General features: G+C 43.5%; 1 protein-coding gene across 1 annotated transcript in view; it reads right to left on the reverse strand.

Moving 5' to 3' along the window:
• NTNG1 (netrin G1) overlaps nucleotides 1–15,548 on the reverse strand; it is a 623,318-nt gene extending 607,770 nt beyond the window's left edge. Inside the window, exon 1 of the mRNA XM_073571673.1 lies at nucleotides 15,256–15,548. The gene's annotated coding sequence lies outside the window, so the exon portion shown is untranslated. The remainder of the gene's footprint in view (nucleotides 1–15,255) is intronic.
• Between the last annotated feature and the right edge of the window lie 780 nt (nucleotides 15,549–16,328).

The raw sequence follows: 16,328 nt of genomic DNA on the forward strand, positions 1-16,328 counted from the left end.
TTTTATGGCCTTAAATCAGAGAGTCAGATCACACAAAATAGTTAATAAATAACCTTTCTCACATGTCTACTTTACATCAACACAATTTTGGAAACAATTTTTTTTATTAGGAAGTTATAAGGGTCAAAAGTTTACCAGCGATTTCTCATTTTTACAACAAAACTTGCAAAACCATTTTTTAGGGACCGCCTCACACTTGAAGTGACTTTGAGGGGCCTATATGACAGAAAACACCCAAAAATGACACTATTCAAAAAACTGTACCCCTCAAGCTACTCAAAACCACATGCAAGAAGTTTATTAACCCTTCAGGTGTTTCATAGTAATTAATGGAATATGGAACAAAAAAATAAACATTTCCTGTTCTTTCACAAAAATTTTCCTTTAGACCTAATTTTTTTACCTTCGTAAGGATAACAGGAAAAAATGGACCACACATTTTGTTGTGCAATTTCTCCTGAGCATGCCGATACCCAATATGTGGGGGAATACTACTGTTTGGGCACATGGCAGGGCTCGGAAGGGAAGTAGCGCCGTTTGACTTTTTGAATGTAAAATATGATGGAATAGCTAGAGGCCTGCCATGTCATGTTTGGAGAGCTCCTGATGTGCCTAGACAGTGGAAACCTCCAACAAGTGACACCATTTTAGAAACTAGACCCCTTAGGGAACTTATCTAGTTGTATGTTGAGCACCTTGAACCCACTGGTGCTTCACAGAAGTTTACAACGTAGAGCGGTGGAAATAGAAAAAAAATATCACATTTTTCCCAAATAAATATTTTTAGCTCCAAATTTTGCATTTACATAAAGGTAACAGGAGAATAATAATCATTATTTTTATATAGCACTAACATATTCCGCAGCGCTTTACAGTTTGCACACATTATCATCACTGTCTCTGATGGGGCACACAATCTAAATTCCCTATCAGTATGTCTTTGGAATGTGGGAGGAAACCGGAGTACCCAGAGGAAACCCACGCAAACACAGGGAGAACATACAAACTCCCTGCAGATGTTGTCCTTGGTGGGATTCAAACCCCAAAAAAACAATAAAATTTGGGGAGCACCAAGATGAGAACTTCTTCCAGACCTTACCAAAAATGGCGCTAGTCACTGGTTTCCTACTCATTTGTAGGGTTTCGATTACTTTTTAACCTCTTGTGCATTTCCTGTCCCCCATTAGGGCGGGGAGACATCCTCCGATGCTGCTGTCGATACTGCTGTCGTGGAAGGTGACAAGAGAAAGACACTTTTTAAGGCGAAAACTAGTTTTTGCATCACCACATTTTGAGAGCTATAATTTTTTCATATTTCAGTGGACAGACTCATCTGAAGGCTTGTATTTTGCGGGACGAGCTGACGTTTTCTATTGGTACCATGACATTTTTTGATCGCTTTCTACTCCAATTTTTGGGAGACAGAATGAACAAAAAACCAGCAATTCAGGATTTTATTTTATACCATTCCGCGTGTGGTAAAATTGGTAAGGTAGCTTTATTCTTCGGGTCAGTATGATTACAGCGATACCTCTTTTTTTTTTTGCGTTTTGGTGCTTTTACACAATAAAAACTATAAAACTATTTTATAAAAAAAAAATAATTATTTTTGCATCACATTATTCTGAGAGCTATAACTTTTTAATTTTTGTGCTGATGTAGCTGTATAGCAGCTTGTTTTTTGCGGGACAAGATTACGTTTTCAGCGGTACCATTTTTATTTACATCTGTCTTTTTGATTGCGTTTTATTACACTCTTTGTTTGGCAATATGATAAAGCATTGTTTTTTGCCTTATTTTTTTCACTGAAGGGGTTAACTAGTGGGACAGTTTTATAGAGCGGGTCATTACGGACGCGGCAATACCAAATATGTATACTTTTATTGTTTTTTTTTTTTACTTTACTAAATAAATGTATTTATTTCTTTTTTTTCTTTATTTCACAATTTAAAAAAAAATAATTTTACTCTTCAGAAGATTTTTAATCTTTATTGCTGTTAGAGTTGCGGATCGCACCGAATATAAAATATGAAATATAAAATATGAGAGTGCGATTGCAACCTGGGGTCCACCGTGCAGAGGTGGTATACTGCTGCTAGGTAATGGTGGACACTATATGGTGGTATAAAGGAAGAACACACACGGGTTAACGCCACCCGATGTGTACAGGGCGAACTCTGTTACCTCACAGAGCCGCAATACCGCGGAATATAAATGCCGGAGCCTGTTTGGCTCACAGAGCTCGGCAATGGAGCACACAGAATGCGGTCACAGAACTCTGCCCCAAGGACACGGGGTCAGAGACCCTCTAGACCTTCTGAGCGCGTGGCGACGCACCTGCGGACTACGCTGACTTTGGTGGACTGTCGACCACGTGCACCGTTGCGTGCAGAGCCACCAGTGGACACTGATGCCAGTCTCAGACTCTGCGCCTCTACTTACACCTAAGCCTGGGTGCTTAACAGGCTAGGCTGCACAACACATGCGTTCCAAGGGTAGGGGTTTCTTAATGAGTCATTCAACAGAGACATTCATACATGCATACAACACTCACTCCTCATAGTCTGGTAATGTAGTCCATACAGTTGTGGCCAAAAGTATTGACACCCCTGCAATTCTGTCAGATAATACTCAGTTTCTTCCTGAAAATGATTGCAAACACAAATTCTTTGGTATTATTATCTTCATTTAATTTGTCTTAAATGAAAAAAAACACAAAAAGAATTGTCCTAAAGCCAAATTGGATATAATTGCACACCAAACATAAAAAAGAGTGTGGACAAAAGTATTGGCACTGTTCGAAAAATCATGTGATGCTTCTCTAATTTGTGTAATTAACAGCAGAAACTGGCCACAACTGTACTAGCCACAACCTTTCATAGCCGCGTCCTTCCGGGACCTTCCTGACCTTCCTGATTGTCCAATCTGAGCTGGAGAAGGACCTGAGCATGTGACCATCGATCTCCAATGAGAGATCGTTCCACGGGCATGCTCAGTGGACCAAAAGAAGGACTTAGTCCCTGGAGTAGCTCGCTGCTGACCAGCATGCGTTGCTATAGGTGGACCAGAGGTGCCAGCAGCAGCCAAACCTACCTGGTCTAAGCAGAGCGCCTGTATTGACGAGTCTGCTGAGCAGCCTCCTCTGCGTCCGGAGAGGAATGGGAGACTGCCGAATGCAAGGCTCGGGATTCCTGCTGTGCAGCGACAGGAACCCGACACCTAACAATTACATTGTCCCAAACTGGGACATTTCTATTTTACATCAGATCGCTGATCTGACACTCTGCACCTGCTATCTTCCCTGCAGGATCCGGAAGGACCCCGCGGCAATCTTGGGACATACCATTGCCCTGATTCTCAGCTTCTCTGCACCTTAGTGTGTTTTTACACACTTATTCAGTCTTACCATCTCTTCGACATTTCTCTTCGTTATATGTCTTTCACATTTGAATCAGTGATAAAATTCCCACCTTTGAGGGGTTACCATTGTTTCATATTAGCAACTGGATATTTTTTCAAACTAATTTTTGATCACAAATGCTGTTGGACCCTCTTTTGGTATTGTATACTCATTGTTAAATTTTGTCATTTGTCACTCTCTATATATGCAATTTTTTTGCACATATTATATTTATATAAGTTTTTTGTGATACATGCTTGTACATTTGTAGGCATACATTTCGAAAGCCAGTTATATTTATTCATTCAGCGCCTCTTATGGGAGCCTGCTGTGGTTTGCCATTGCCTTTATACTGAGGTGTGGCATTTGGTTTGAGTCTCCTTTGCACACTGATGCAATTTTAATTGTTTTTATACTATATGTTTTTTGTTCTGTCTCTGTATTTTTTTTCCGTGAATAATAAAAAATTCAAATTTTGTATTATACGTATATTTGGTATATATATATATATATATATATATATATATATATATATATATATATATATATATATATATATATATATATATATATATATATTTTATGCAATTGAGGTGCTCCCTTTTATGGGTTTGACTTTTTCTTGCTCTATTACATGCCTACTTGCATACCCTGGTGAGACCTCTTGCTCTTACATATAAATATAAATTTTTCTGGTGGTGCCCTCCATTTACTGTGTAGTCCTGATGGAAGAGCGCAGGGAGCCCTCTCCCTGAGAGATGCTTCTCTATGCCATTATCACTACTGACAGTGGTATCAGTGGAGTTAAATACCCACGAACAGTGCTAGCACCAATCATGGGCATTGTTACAGCTGACACCCGCACGCTATCGCCGAGGTGCTCAGTGTGAGGCCACCCGATCACAGCGCCATACTAGTTGTTAGCGAGGTGCTAGGCAAGGGGTTTTCTCGGAGTGGACACTCTGGACCGTGGCACCGAGGGGCCCCGGACGAGCAACCTGGTGGGACCGACCCCTATACAGGGAGCGTTAGGCGCAGGCCCAGGGGTTCGAATACCACAGCAGCTGGAACCAAGAGGGGCGGCTCGGACTGGACTGGAGTGAGACTGAGGACCTGGTCCAACGGGCACAGGGAGGACGTAGGCCTCAGAGGAAGACAGGAGTTGGATAGCAGGAGGCTGAGACACAGGTAAACAGGACCGGAGCAGGACTGCAGGAATCAGACACGGTTAGGCACGGGTATGCAGGACCGGAGTAGGACTGCTGGAACAGGTACGGGTAGGCAGGACCAGAATAGGACTGCAGAAACAGGCACGGGTAGGCAGGACCGGAGTAGAACTGCAGGAACAGGCATGGATAGGCACAGGTAGGCAGGAACACACACACAGGGCCAGAGTAGAACTGCAAGGAAGCACAGGAGGTGAGAACAGGAGCCGTGCACTGGCAAGGCACAGGAGCCTAAGGCTGAAAATACAACAACGATCAGGCGCCTCCACTAAGGGAGGGCGGCCTGATATAGGCAAGGATCTGCCCCCATTGGTCCGGTGGTGCCACCGGGTCAGGGCACCGCCGGAGTATAAGATCAAGCGGGGAGAGCCGGCCGCGGCCTATGGCGCATGCGCAGGAGTCACAGTGACTTCACAGGCCGCAGCTCGGTCAGAGGAGGATGCCGCCGCCGGCGCTGGAGGGGGAGAGGCTGCGGTGCAGGCAGATAAGTAGGAGAGCATGTGATGGGGACCGTGGAACGGGGCGCGACGGGGGCCGTGGCATGGCGCGCGGTGGGGGCCGTGACACTAGCAATGCTGCTGGCACAAACGCACCTCCGGCAGAGCCGTACTAGTACGGCACATGTCACAAAGGGGTTAAATCAGTGTCATTTTTTAAACATCCCTTTTTTTAGGAAGTGAGGTCGGTTTCATATTTGCGCATGGAGGAGCTGCGGACTTCCTCCGTGAAGCTCCGCCCATGACCGCACCTCCTCCATTCAGCTCCGCCTCTGTCAGCACGCGGTCTGCGTACCCTATATTTAGCATTAGGTACGCAGACCGCAAGCCGTGCCGATGTATGCGGATGCCTCCACATGCGTCGTTTTGATGGTGTGGCGACAGCACCAAAATGCTGCACCGTGAAACCGGCCATAGAAGGTTTAAAAGTCAGCAATTTCTCATTTTTCCAACAATTGTTTTAGGGACCACATCACATTTGAAGAGACTGTGAAGGGCATATATGACAGACAAAACCTAAGTGACACCATTTTAAAAACGGAACCCCTCTAAAGTGCTCAAAACCACATTCTAGAAGTTTATTAACCATTCAGGTGCTTCACAGGAATTAAAGAAAAGTGGAAGAAAAAAAAAGTTGCTTTTGACCCAGTTTTCATTTCCACAAGGGTAATAGTAGAAAACGGATTATACAAGTTGTGCAATTTCTCCTGAGAACAGCGACATACCATATGTTGTGGTAAACTAGTGTTTGTGCGCACGGAAGGGCTCGGAAGGGAAGGAGTGCCAATTGACTTTTGGAGTGCAAAATTGACTGGAATAGGTATTGGATGCATCGCGTTTGCAGATGTCCTGATGTGCATAAACAGTGGAAACCCCCCCCCCCACAAGTGACTGCATTTTGGAAGCTATACCTACTAGGAGACTTTTCTTGAGGTGAGGTGGGCACCTGAAACCCACAGAGGCTTCACAGAATGTTATGATGTTTAGCTGTGAAAATGAAAAAACAATACATTTTCTTCTGCAAAAATGTTGCTTCAGTCCCAAATTTTTCATTTCACAAAGGTAACAGAAGAAAATGGACCATACAATTTGTTGTGAAAGTTCTCCTAAGTACACCGATACCCCATATGTGGCAAAAAAATATGGTTTGGGCACATGACAGGGCTAGAAAGTGAAGGAGTGCCAATTGAATTCTGGAGCCCAATTTTGGCTAGAATAGATTGCCGACACCATGTCACATTTAAAGAGCCCCTGACACACTAAACAGCAGAAACTCCCACAAATTACCCCATTTTGGAAATTACATCTCTTGAGAAATTCATCTTGGGGTGTAATGAACATTTTTAAGCCTCAGGTAATTCACATAATGTATAACATGGGGCCTACTATTTTTTCCACCAAAATGTTGCTTTGGCCCCAAGTTTTTAATTTTCAAAAAGGATAATAGGAACAATTGAATAGTAAAATGTGTTATGCAATTTCTCCTGAGTACGACAATACCTCATGTACGATCAAAAACTGCTCTTGAGGCACAGTGCAAAGCTCAGAAATGAAGAAATACCATATTGGAGCTCAGATGTTTTGTGCAAAATTTTTATAAGGGCTAATAGTAAAAAATGGACCTCACAACTTTTTGTGCAATTTCTCCTGTGTGCGCCAATACACTACATGTAGTCAGGAAATACTTTTCAGGCACAGTGCAAAGCTCAGAAGGGAAGGCGCACCATATTATAGTACAGATTTTATGGTTATGGTTTGCAGATGCCATGAACCACTGGCAGAGACTCTGAGGTGCCAGAAAAGCAGAACCCCCCAACAAGTGATCCCATTTTACAAACTACACTTCTCAGTTAATTCATCTAAGGGTGCAGTGATCATATTGACACCACATGTGGTCACAGAATTTTATACCATTGGGCATTGAAGAAAAAAATAATTAGATTTTTACCATAAAAATTTTGTTTTCGCCCAAGATTTTACATTTTCACAAGGGGAAATGGCACAAAAATTAGCCACACAATTTATGTTGAGAGTGGCAAATACTCCTTATGTGGCTGCATAACCACACGGCGAGACTTGGGAGGACGAAACAACATTTGATTCCTTGAACACAATTTTTACTAGAATACTTTGTGGACTCCATATACCGAGCCCCTAAGTGTTAGAATAGCAGAATCCCCCCCTCAATTGGTCCCTTTTTGGAAATTATACCCATTTGGGAATTTTTTTGCAGGATGAGTTGACGTTTTTATTGGTACCATTTTCAGGCACGTGACATTTTTGTCGCTTTTATTCTGATTTTTGTGAGACAAAATGAACAAAAACCAACAATTTAGGAATTTTGTTATGCCATTCCGCATGTGGTAAAATTGATAAGGCATAAGGCAACTTTATTCTTTGGGTCAGTATAATTACAACAATAATACATTTATATGATTTTTTTTTTTTTTTTGCCTGTTTTACACAATATAAACTATTTTATATAAAAAAAATAATTGTTTTTACATTGCTGTATTCTGAGAGCTATAGCTTATTTTATTTTTCCACTAATGGAGCTGTTTGGTGGCATGTTTTTAGCGGGACAAGATAGGGTTTTCAGTTACACCATTTTTATTTACATTTGTCTTTTTGATCGAATTTTATTGCTCTTTTTATTTGGCGGTATGATCAAAAAGCATAGTTTTTTGTCTCGTTTTTTGTCAATTTTTTTACAGTGCTTACTGAACACTTTAACTAGTGTGACAGTTGTATAGACCAGGTCGTTCCGGTTCCGCAATACCAAAAATGGCTACTTTTTTATTTTTACATAAGAATATGTATTTATGGGTATAAAGTTTTTCTTTTACCTTTTTATTATTTTGAGATTTTTAAAAAAATATACTTTTACTATTTTTTTTCTTTTTCTTTAACTTTTTTTACTTAGTCCCGCTGCAGGACTTTAACTCTTATCACTCTGAATGGTGGTAAAATACTTTGCAATGCACCTGCACTGCAATGCTTTATACCCGTCAGTGTTAGGGCTTATACTCACATGCGAGAAACTTGGACGAGTCTCACACGTCAATACCCGGCACTGCTGCCGGCACTCGGATCGGAGCGTTCAGCTGCATAGAAATACATGCAGTCGCACGCTCCACTCCCGAGCGTCGGCGGCAGTGCCGGGTATTGACGTGCGAGACTCGTCCGAGTTTCTCGCATGTGAGTATGAGCCCTTACACTGACAGGAGCCTCTTAGACCATGCTCTCAGCAAGGTCTAACAGGCTTGCCGCAGCTGGCAGACTCAAGTTGCCATGACAACAATCGGGTCCTCGCTGTGACATCAAGGGGGCGCTTATTGGACAGGAGAGGGAGCCCCCTTCCCTCTGAGAGCTTTTTATAAGTTGCGATTGATATTTATTGCATTATTTAGGGGGCTAAACAGCTGGAGGCAGTGTGGGCATAACGTAAAGTGAGGAACCCCTATCTGACAATGACGTATAGATATGTCAAATGCCGTGAAGGGTTATTTACCATTCCCTCAGCTAGAAAACACCCTGCCTATATAAATATCTACATCCTATGTTATTTTATAACATTTTCTATGACAATCCTACGGGTTTTGTTCTTGTATGACATTTCACTAAAGGGTGGGCCATCTAAAAGTTTCATTTTCTGGAAGCCAGAGTTAAATTTATATGAATGTAAGGGCAAAACGTTTGTGTCACAGCACTGATTTGAAGGGGCTAAAAAATGTACGATGTATGGGTAAGGTTTTTGCCCGTTTAAACAATTGAGACTTCTAGCAGGCAAGTGTAAGTGAACTGGTCTGATGACCGGGTGATGGTGAGGGGCAGGAGAGTTAATCGGTGAGGAGAGTATGAGTATTTTTTTTAATTTAACCTTTAGATGGCATGTTACATTTCAGCAACATGGTGGTCAGTCCACCGTCATTTCGCTGAATCAGACCAGAAGCAAATAAAAGAAAAAAAATCTGCACTTTAGTAAATGTGGATTTTTGTAATAATATAGTAGAATTTAAATTTAGATTTACATTTTTTTACTTTATTTTTTAATTAATGTGCTTTACTTATTAATGTAATTTTTATTTTTTCTAGAAAGGCGGTTGGGGAATGCCATTTCAGTCTTCATCTTCATCATCTGAAAAGTTAGAATCGGCTCTGGGCATGGACAACACCTCACCTTTCAGATACAGGAATAATGATAAGCCCCTGTGAGGAATAGTGGAAGGGGCCCATGGGATCGTGCTGCCCTCCCCGACTTCTGTCACTCTGTTCCGGCAGCTTTCAGCTCTCTCTTTTCGCCTCCCTCTCTGCTTTCTGTCTAAAGTTATAAGGTGTTATTATGAGTTTGTTAGGTTTCTTCACAGGGTCATGTTTATGAAAATCTGCCTGTCAGCAAGATTCTCATTGGCTGTGCTGAATTTGGCGGGCTCAGTGCAGGCATTTAACCCCCTGCGCTCTGGCTAGCTCCGGAATTTAACTCAGGATCAAGAAAAGGAGCATCGTCCCACCCCCTATTAATATGTGTATTTGTCACGGTGTTTATCTGTGGGTGGTCGCCCAGCTAATGCTGGGTGGATATTTTGTTTTTTAGAAGTTTTAATATGTTATTTATTGGTATTGAATTTTATTGAACATTTATGAAGTAATTAACAATATTCTTTGGTAACCCAAAATAAATACAACGGCCTTTTACTTCCAAATCCTGTATTGTGTTCTAGTCTTTATTTAATTGGTTTGGTGGGTTGGCAGCTACGTTCCCATGTGCCCCTCTCCCCAGCCCTGAAAAAGGACTACAGATTTTTGATGTACAGTTTCAATAAGGCCGGGATCACACACGTGAGAAACTCGGACGAGTCTCGCATGTTAATACCGGGCACTGCCACCGTCACTCAGATTGGAGCAATACATGGAGCCGCACGCTCCGCTCCTGAATGCAGGTGGCAGTGCCAGGTATTAACATGCGAGACTCGTCCGAGTTTCTCGCATGTGTGATCCCTGCCTAACTTGTTCCCTCCACTGCCTCCTCAGCTCAGGTCGGGGTTCAGTTCCTCCTGCAGTCGTGGAAATTGACTTGGAAGGCCACATTCACACATTGAGTATTTGGTCAGTACCTCTTATACCTCAGTATTTGTAAGCCAAAACCAGGAGGGGGTGATAAATACAGAAGTGGTGACGTGTTTCTATTATACTTTTCCTCATATTTTTCCATTTCTAGTTTTGGATTACAAATACTGAGGTAAAAAACTCACCAAATACTGAAAGTGTGAACGTGGCCTACCAGAAGACTAAAACACCTTCCCTGCCCTGTAGGATAACAAAGGTAGAGATGGTGTTTAGACTTACCACTGCCTTCCTGATGCCTCTGTGGAGGTGATCTTGGAAGTAAGGCCGGGGTCACACTAGCGAGAAACTCACATGAGTCTCACATCTCAATACCCGGCACTGCCGCCGGCACTCGGACCGGAGTGCTCAGCTGCATAGAAATACATGCAGCCACACACTCCGGTCCTGAGTGCCGGCGGCAGTGCTGGGTATTGAGACGCGAGACTCATGCAAGTTTCTCACAAGTGTGAACCCGGCCTAAGAAGGAGCGTAACACCAACCTGAGCAGAGGAGGCAGCAGTAGGCAAACAGTGGACCCCATATAGGGTGACGTGACTATGCATGAGAAATGAAGTGTCGCTTAAGTGCAGGGTGGAGAGATGTTTTAGTTCTCTTTCCAAGGCAAATGACATGAAACACTCAGAATGTTGTCAACTCACTATTATGCACTCGGAGGATCATGATGAGATAACATACTCGATTCAGTGAACTGTATCACAAATGATGGGATTAGATACACGGCTCAGTGGACTGTACAAAATGATGGAATTAGATACATGGCTCAGTGGGCTGTATCACACATGATGACATTTGATACATGGCTCGGACTGTATCACACATTATGGGATTAGGTAAACGGCTCAGTGGTCTGTATCACACATGATGGGATTACACACATGGCTAAGCAGACTAACATGATGAGATTAGATACACGGCTCAGTGGACTGTATAACATGATTGGATTAGATACATAGCTCAGTGGGCTGTATCACACATGATGAGATTAAATACATGGCTCAGGGGACTGTATCATACATGATGGGATTAGATACAGTCCAGAAAGCTGTGTATCACACATGATGGGATGAGACACGTGGCTTAGCAGACTATCACGCATGATGAGATTAGATACACGGCTCAGTGGACTATATAACATGATGGGATTAGACACATGACTAAGTGCTGTATAACATGATGGTATTAGATACACGGCTCAGTGGACTGTATAACATGATGGGTTTAGACACATGGCTCAATGGTCTGTATGACATGATGGGATTAGATACATGGTTCAGTGGACTGTATAATATTATGGGATTAGATACATGGCTCAGTGGACTGTATAACATGATGGGATTAGATACATGGCTCAGTGGACTGTATAACATGATGGGATTAGACACATGGCTCAGTGGACTGTATAACATGATGGGATTAGATACACAGCTCAGTGGACTGTATAACATGATGGGATTAGACACATGGCTCAGTAGACTGTATAACATGATTCAATTAGACAAGATACATGGCTCAGTGGCCTGTATAATATGATGGGATTAGATACATGGCTATCACACAAGATATGATTATATACATGCGACGCGCCCCAGAGGCCATGGGATACTCAGTACCGGGCCGGTCGTCTTAAAGGGATGTGTCACAGTGGCAGTGACCCGGTCCTTGGCCTCAGGCGGTCATGTAAAAGGGGAGTATTGATTAGGGATAAAGCTTATGTAGTGATTTGTGACGCCATATGGAGTGTTCGACTGCAGCAGAGCCGGCACTGCAGATGATCCCTTGGGGAGTAGATGGTGATGGCAGTGCAGGTGTTTTAACCCTCTCCAACCAGGGCTGACCCCCAGAGATTGTGATGGAAGTAGAAGGCACGGAGTAATAAGGCAGTAGACAAGGAAAGTCACTATCATTTACTGTAGTTCAGGTGCAGTTCAGAGGAGATATTACAACTCTCACCAGGTTACAGTCTGCTCTGCAGAATGGGAGTTATCCTTCACTCTGCTGTGACTCGGTGTAAGCTTCCTGCTACTCTAATCCCTTCTGGGATCTAGGCTTCCCGGAGTCTATAACTTCCAGTATAGCCACTACTCACTGTGTATTCCTACTCTGGCAACTTGCAGCTTGGATCCTGTGTGAAGCTCCAGTTCCTTCTTGCACAATCCATCACTGATCCTGGTTGGCTGCATTCTTCCTGGGGAAAACACTCTGCTGTTGGTTGCATAAACTCACACAGTCTCTCAGGTTACCACCCTGCTCTGAAAGCATGGGTTGCCTAGGGGCTCACCCCTGATTCTTATTAGCTTTGCTCCAGGAGGAAGCGCATGTCATGGCTTCCAAGAGCGTTCTCCATCTTCTCCTTCTTCACTGAAAACAACTCTGCTCCTCCCCCTCCCAGTTAGGGTATGTCTGCAAAGCTCTAAGCTTCAGACAAGTAAGGGAGTGAGGTAAATTGTGTGTGTGTGTTGTGGTCTCTAGCAGAGAAAGCATAACTCCCATTGGTCACAAAACACATGCAAAACAGTACATATTTAACCCTTTTGTGGCAGTAAAGACGTAGGGTGCCACACATGGCTCTGCTTACTCAGTGTAAAGCCTCATTCAGATATCCCTGCATTACAGACATCTGAATAAGGCTTTACTCTGACTGAGAAAAGCAGAATCAGTGTTCAGAACTGTTGGCAACGGATTATTCAGGAAATACAGTTACATGCTATCCCTGAGAGTTTTTTTTTTAATTGTATAAGCAGCATACAAATCTAGCAACTAAACACTCAGACAGGAATAGAGTTGTTGCACCAAACATATTCCAACAAGAATACAGTAGTGGATCGCCCTCCCAGGGCTGGCGGGGTACTCGGAGCAGGGGCCCGTTGGTTTCAATGGGAGTTGTCACAGTGGCAGTGGCCCGGTCTGTGGCCCTGGGCGTCCATTGTGAAAGCAGAATGCCGAGCTTGTGGGTGATGATTAAAGTTTGTGAATACATGATTCGTGACGCCACCTGTGGTGTTCGGCAATGAAGATGCTAAGCCAACGCTGCAGACAGATCCTCTGGGACAGATGGTGTGGTGCAGCAATGATGGTGTGGCCCTCCACAGGTAGGGCAGTAGTCCCAGGGCAGTGTAGATGAAGAGATAGGGGAGAGACGCGGATGGTGCAATGTTAGGCACAAAGATGTAACAGTGGGGAGTGTGTTGGCGCAGGAATAAGCGGAGGACACCAGGGCATGTAGTTCCAAAGCTTTGCTTACAGTCTGTTGTGCATACAGGTGCACGCATCCGTGCCGTGTCCTCCGGGTCAGGAGCTCAGCCAGCTTCCAGGCAAGATGAAGTACTCCCTTCCAACACTCCGCCAACATATGTGCCTTTTCTGAACGTCTCCCTTTTGCGCCTATAGTGAAGTACTCACAGTACTGAGTTACACTGGAGTTCCTCCTGTCAGATGTTCCTATGAACTCTACTTGTACGGCAGACAGCTGTAGCCTGCTTCGGGGACTCCTTGCTACCTAGTCCCGGCTCACTCACGTTGCTGTTGTGCCCCCAAGTCTTGTGTGGGAATAAAGTGGTGACAACTTCTATTCCTCCGGTGTCTGCTGCAGGACCATTAGTATCCATACAACGTCGGAGACCGGACCGCGGCCTTGCGCTGTGAACTTGGGAAGGGTTCTGCTCTAACCCTAATCCTTAGTCCTCCTTTCCTTACGTTCCGTACTAATCCTTCTTTCTTATGGAGAGAGTCAGGCTTTCCAATCAATGTCCCTTTTCTGTGCCAGCGGACCCAGGTCACTGAGGTTGGCTGCAGCACTTCCTTCTTCCATCCCACTCAGGGGATCTTCACTCTTCCACTGACTGTCAGACTGACTACATCCTAAACTCTTCCCGCTCTTTTGATGCCAACTAAACTCCACCCACCTCCCAGCACGCTTCGTGTTCCAAGCAGGGAGCCACCAAAGGGTGCTTTGCTACACTACTGTGTTGTGCGGGATGCAGGTGTTGGAGTGGGGTCAGGTGTCTCCACCTTACTTGGATGAGGTGCAGTACCTCTGTGGCGACTGAACCCTCAGGGGCGCCACAGTAGCGTGATTATTTCTCTGCTGTGCTCTAAACACTGAGGTGACAGTGGTGGTGAGCACAGATCGGGCCGCCTGGCATGTACTAACGCCAAGTGGACAAGCTGCTTTCATCGCTGGACAAATCAGTCGCCACAGCCCTGCTTTTGCTGATAAGAGCAGGGCTGCGGAGGTAAATTTTTCCAGCAATACAAACAGCTTACTAGCCTGGTATTAATAATACATTACTAGGCTACCAGACCTATACTTACCGTCGCTGCCCGGATCTCATGTCGCTGTCACTGCATAAGTGGTGATTGGGGAAATCGTAGCTCAGAGCACAGCTTTGGGCTACAATAAAATGGCACCTGGCTCCCCCCACCACTGTGAACTGGACATCACAGTGGGCATACCCAGTTCATAGGTGGGGATGTCACAATTTCCGAAATGTGGTGAAACATTGCAGTCTGCTGTGGCCTGGGGCTGCAATATTTCCGGTGTGTAGGTGTTGTGTTCTGAGTTCTGACACTAACACACCAGCAAATAAAAAGGTTAGCCTCTTGTTAAAACACTACATTTCCTTTCATTTTAAAAATAAATGATTATACAATCAATAATTATTAATACAAAAATAAATATCACGACGCATTTCCATTAAGAGCTACTATTGATTAATCCCATAGTTTTAACTTAAATGGACATACAACAATATCCGCAATCAATGAAAAAAATTCACAAATTATTGATACAGTCGTATCAATAATTTAAACCCAGAACACTAAGTGTATATTTTTTACCTTAATGACCACAATTGTAGTTGAGATTATTTTTCATGCTAAAACCTTTTACATTTTTAAACTATTAAAGAGATCTTATATAAGGTTAACTTGCGCTAAAGTGTACACAGGTTATATGCAAAACACACAGCTAAAACAAGTCCAATAGCCAAATGAGAGGGCGAATTACCTTGAATAAACCTTGGTTGGCAAGGGAGGAAACATACCGAGGAAGAAAATCTTCAGGAGTAAATTCAAGGAAAAGGTCCTTTCCACTGGTAATCAATCGCTCTGATATAACGGTTGTCTCTGATGCAAAAAGGGTCCAATCTCCCTGCACGCCGCTGTCCCGGCCGGAGACTAGCGTGCAGGTGGAGATATGAAGCGCCAACCTGTGCAGCTTACAGGCGCCGCATAAGGGGCAAGCCTGCAAGGTCCAAAAATGCTACAGGACCTTGTGTGACGTCACAGTCACGTGATGTATCATGTGACAGGCAGAAAATAGCTAAGGAGCGCTGTGAGAGCCAGAAACAGGTGCAAATCCAATGGATTTGCACCTGTGATACATCACGTGACTGTGACGTCACACAAGGTCCTGTAGTGTTTTTGGACCTTGCAGGCTTGCCCCTTATACAGCGCCTGTAAGCTGCACAGGTTGGCGCTTCATATCTCCAGCTGCACGCTAGTCTCCGGCCGGGACAGCGGCGTGCAGGGAGATTGGACCCTTTTTGCATCAGAGACAACCGTTATCTCAGAGCGATTGATTACCAGTGGAAAGGACCTTTTCCTTGAATTTACTCCAAAATTTCTTCCTCGGTATGTTTCCTCCCTTGCCAACCAAGGTTTATTTAAGGTAATTCGCCCTCTCATTTGGTTATTGGACTTGTTTTAGCTGTATGTTTTGCGTATAACCTGTGTACACTTTAGCGCAAGTTAACCTTATATAAATTTATTTTATATGTTTTTGGACAAATTGAGTGTTTTTTTTGTCCTATTACTTGCTGCTGTGCACTCTAAGGTCTTGCGCTGAGCGCCATTAGGTATTTTATATACATTGATACTAAAGAGATCTTGAACTTTTTTTTTCAATAACAACAAGTATTAAGAGTTTAAAATAGTTACTCATAAGGGTGATTAGTGAGTGGGAAAACTTTCCAACCATTTCTTCTGAGTTCAAATGATATATTCACTATGCAAATATTGAAATATCCATTTATTTCAACTTCATTGATCCTGTCACAGAAAATTAGCTAAACATAAAAT

This window comes from Dendrobates tinctorius, unplaced genomic scaffold, assembly GCF_039654945.1.
Source record: "Dendrobates tinctorius isolate UK_male_01 unplaced genomic scaffold, ASM3965494v1 ptg000029l, whole genome shotgun sequence".
NCBI classification, from domain to species: Eukaryota; Metazoa; Chordata; class Amphibia; order Anura; family Dendrobatidae; genus Dendrobates; species Dendrobates tinctorius.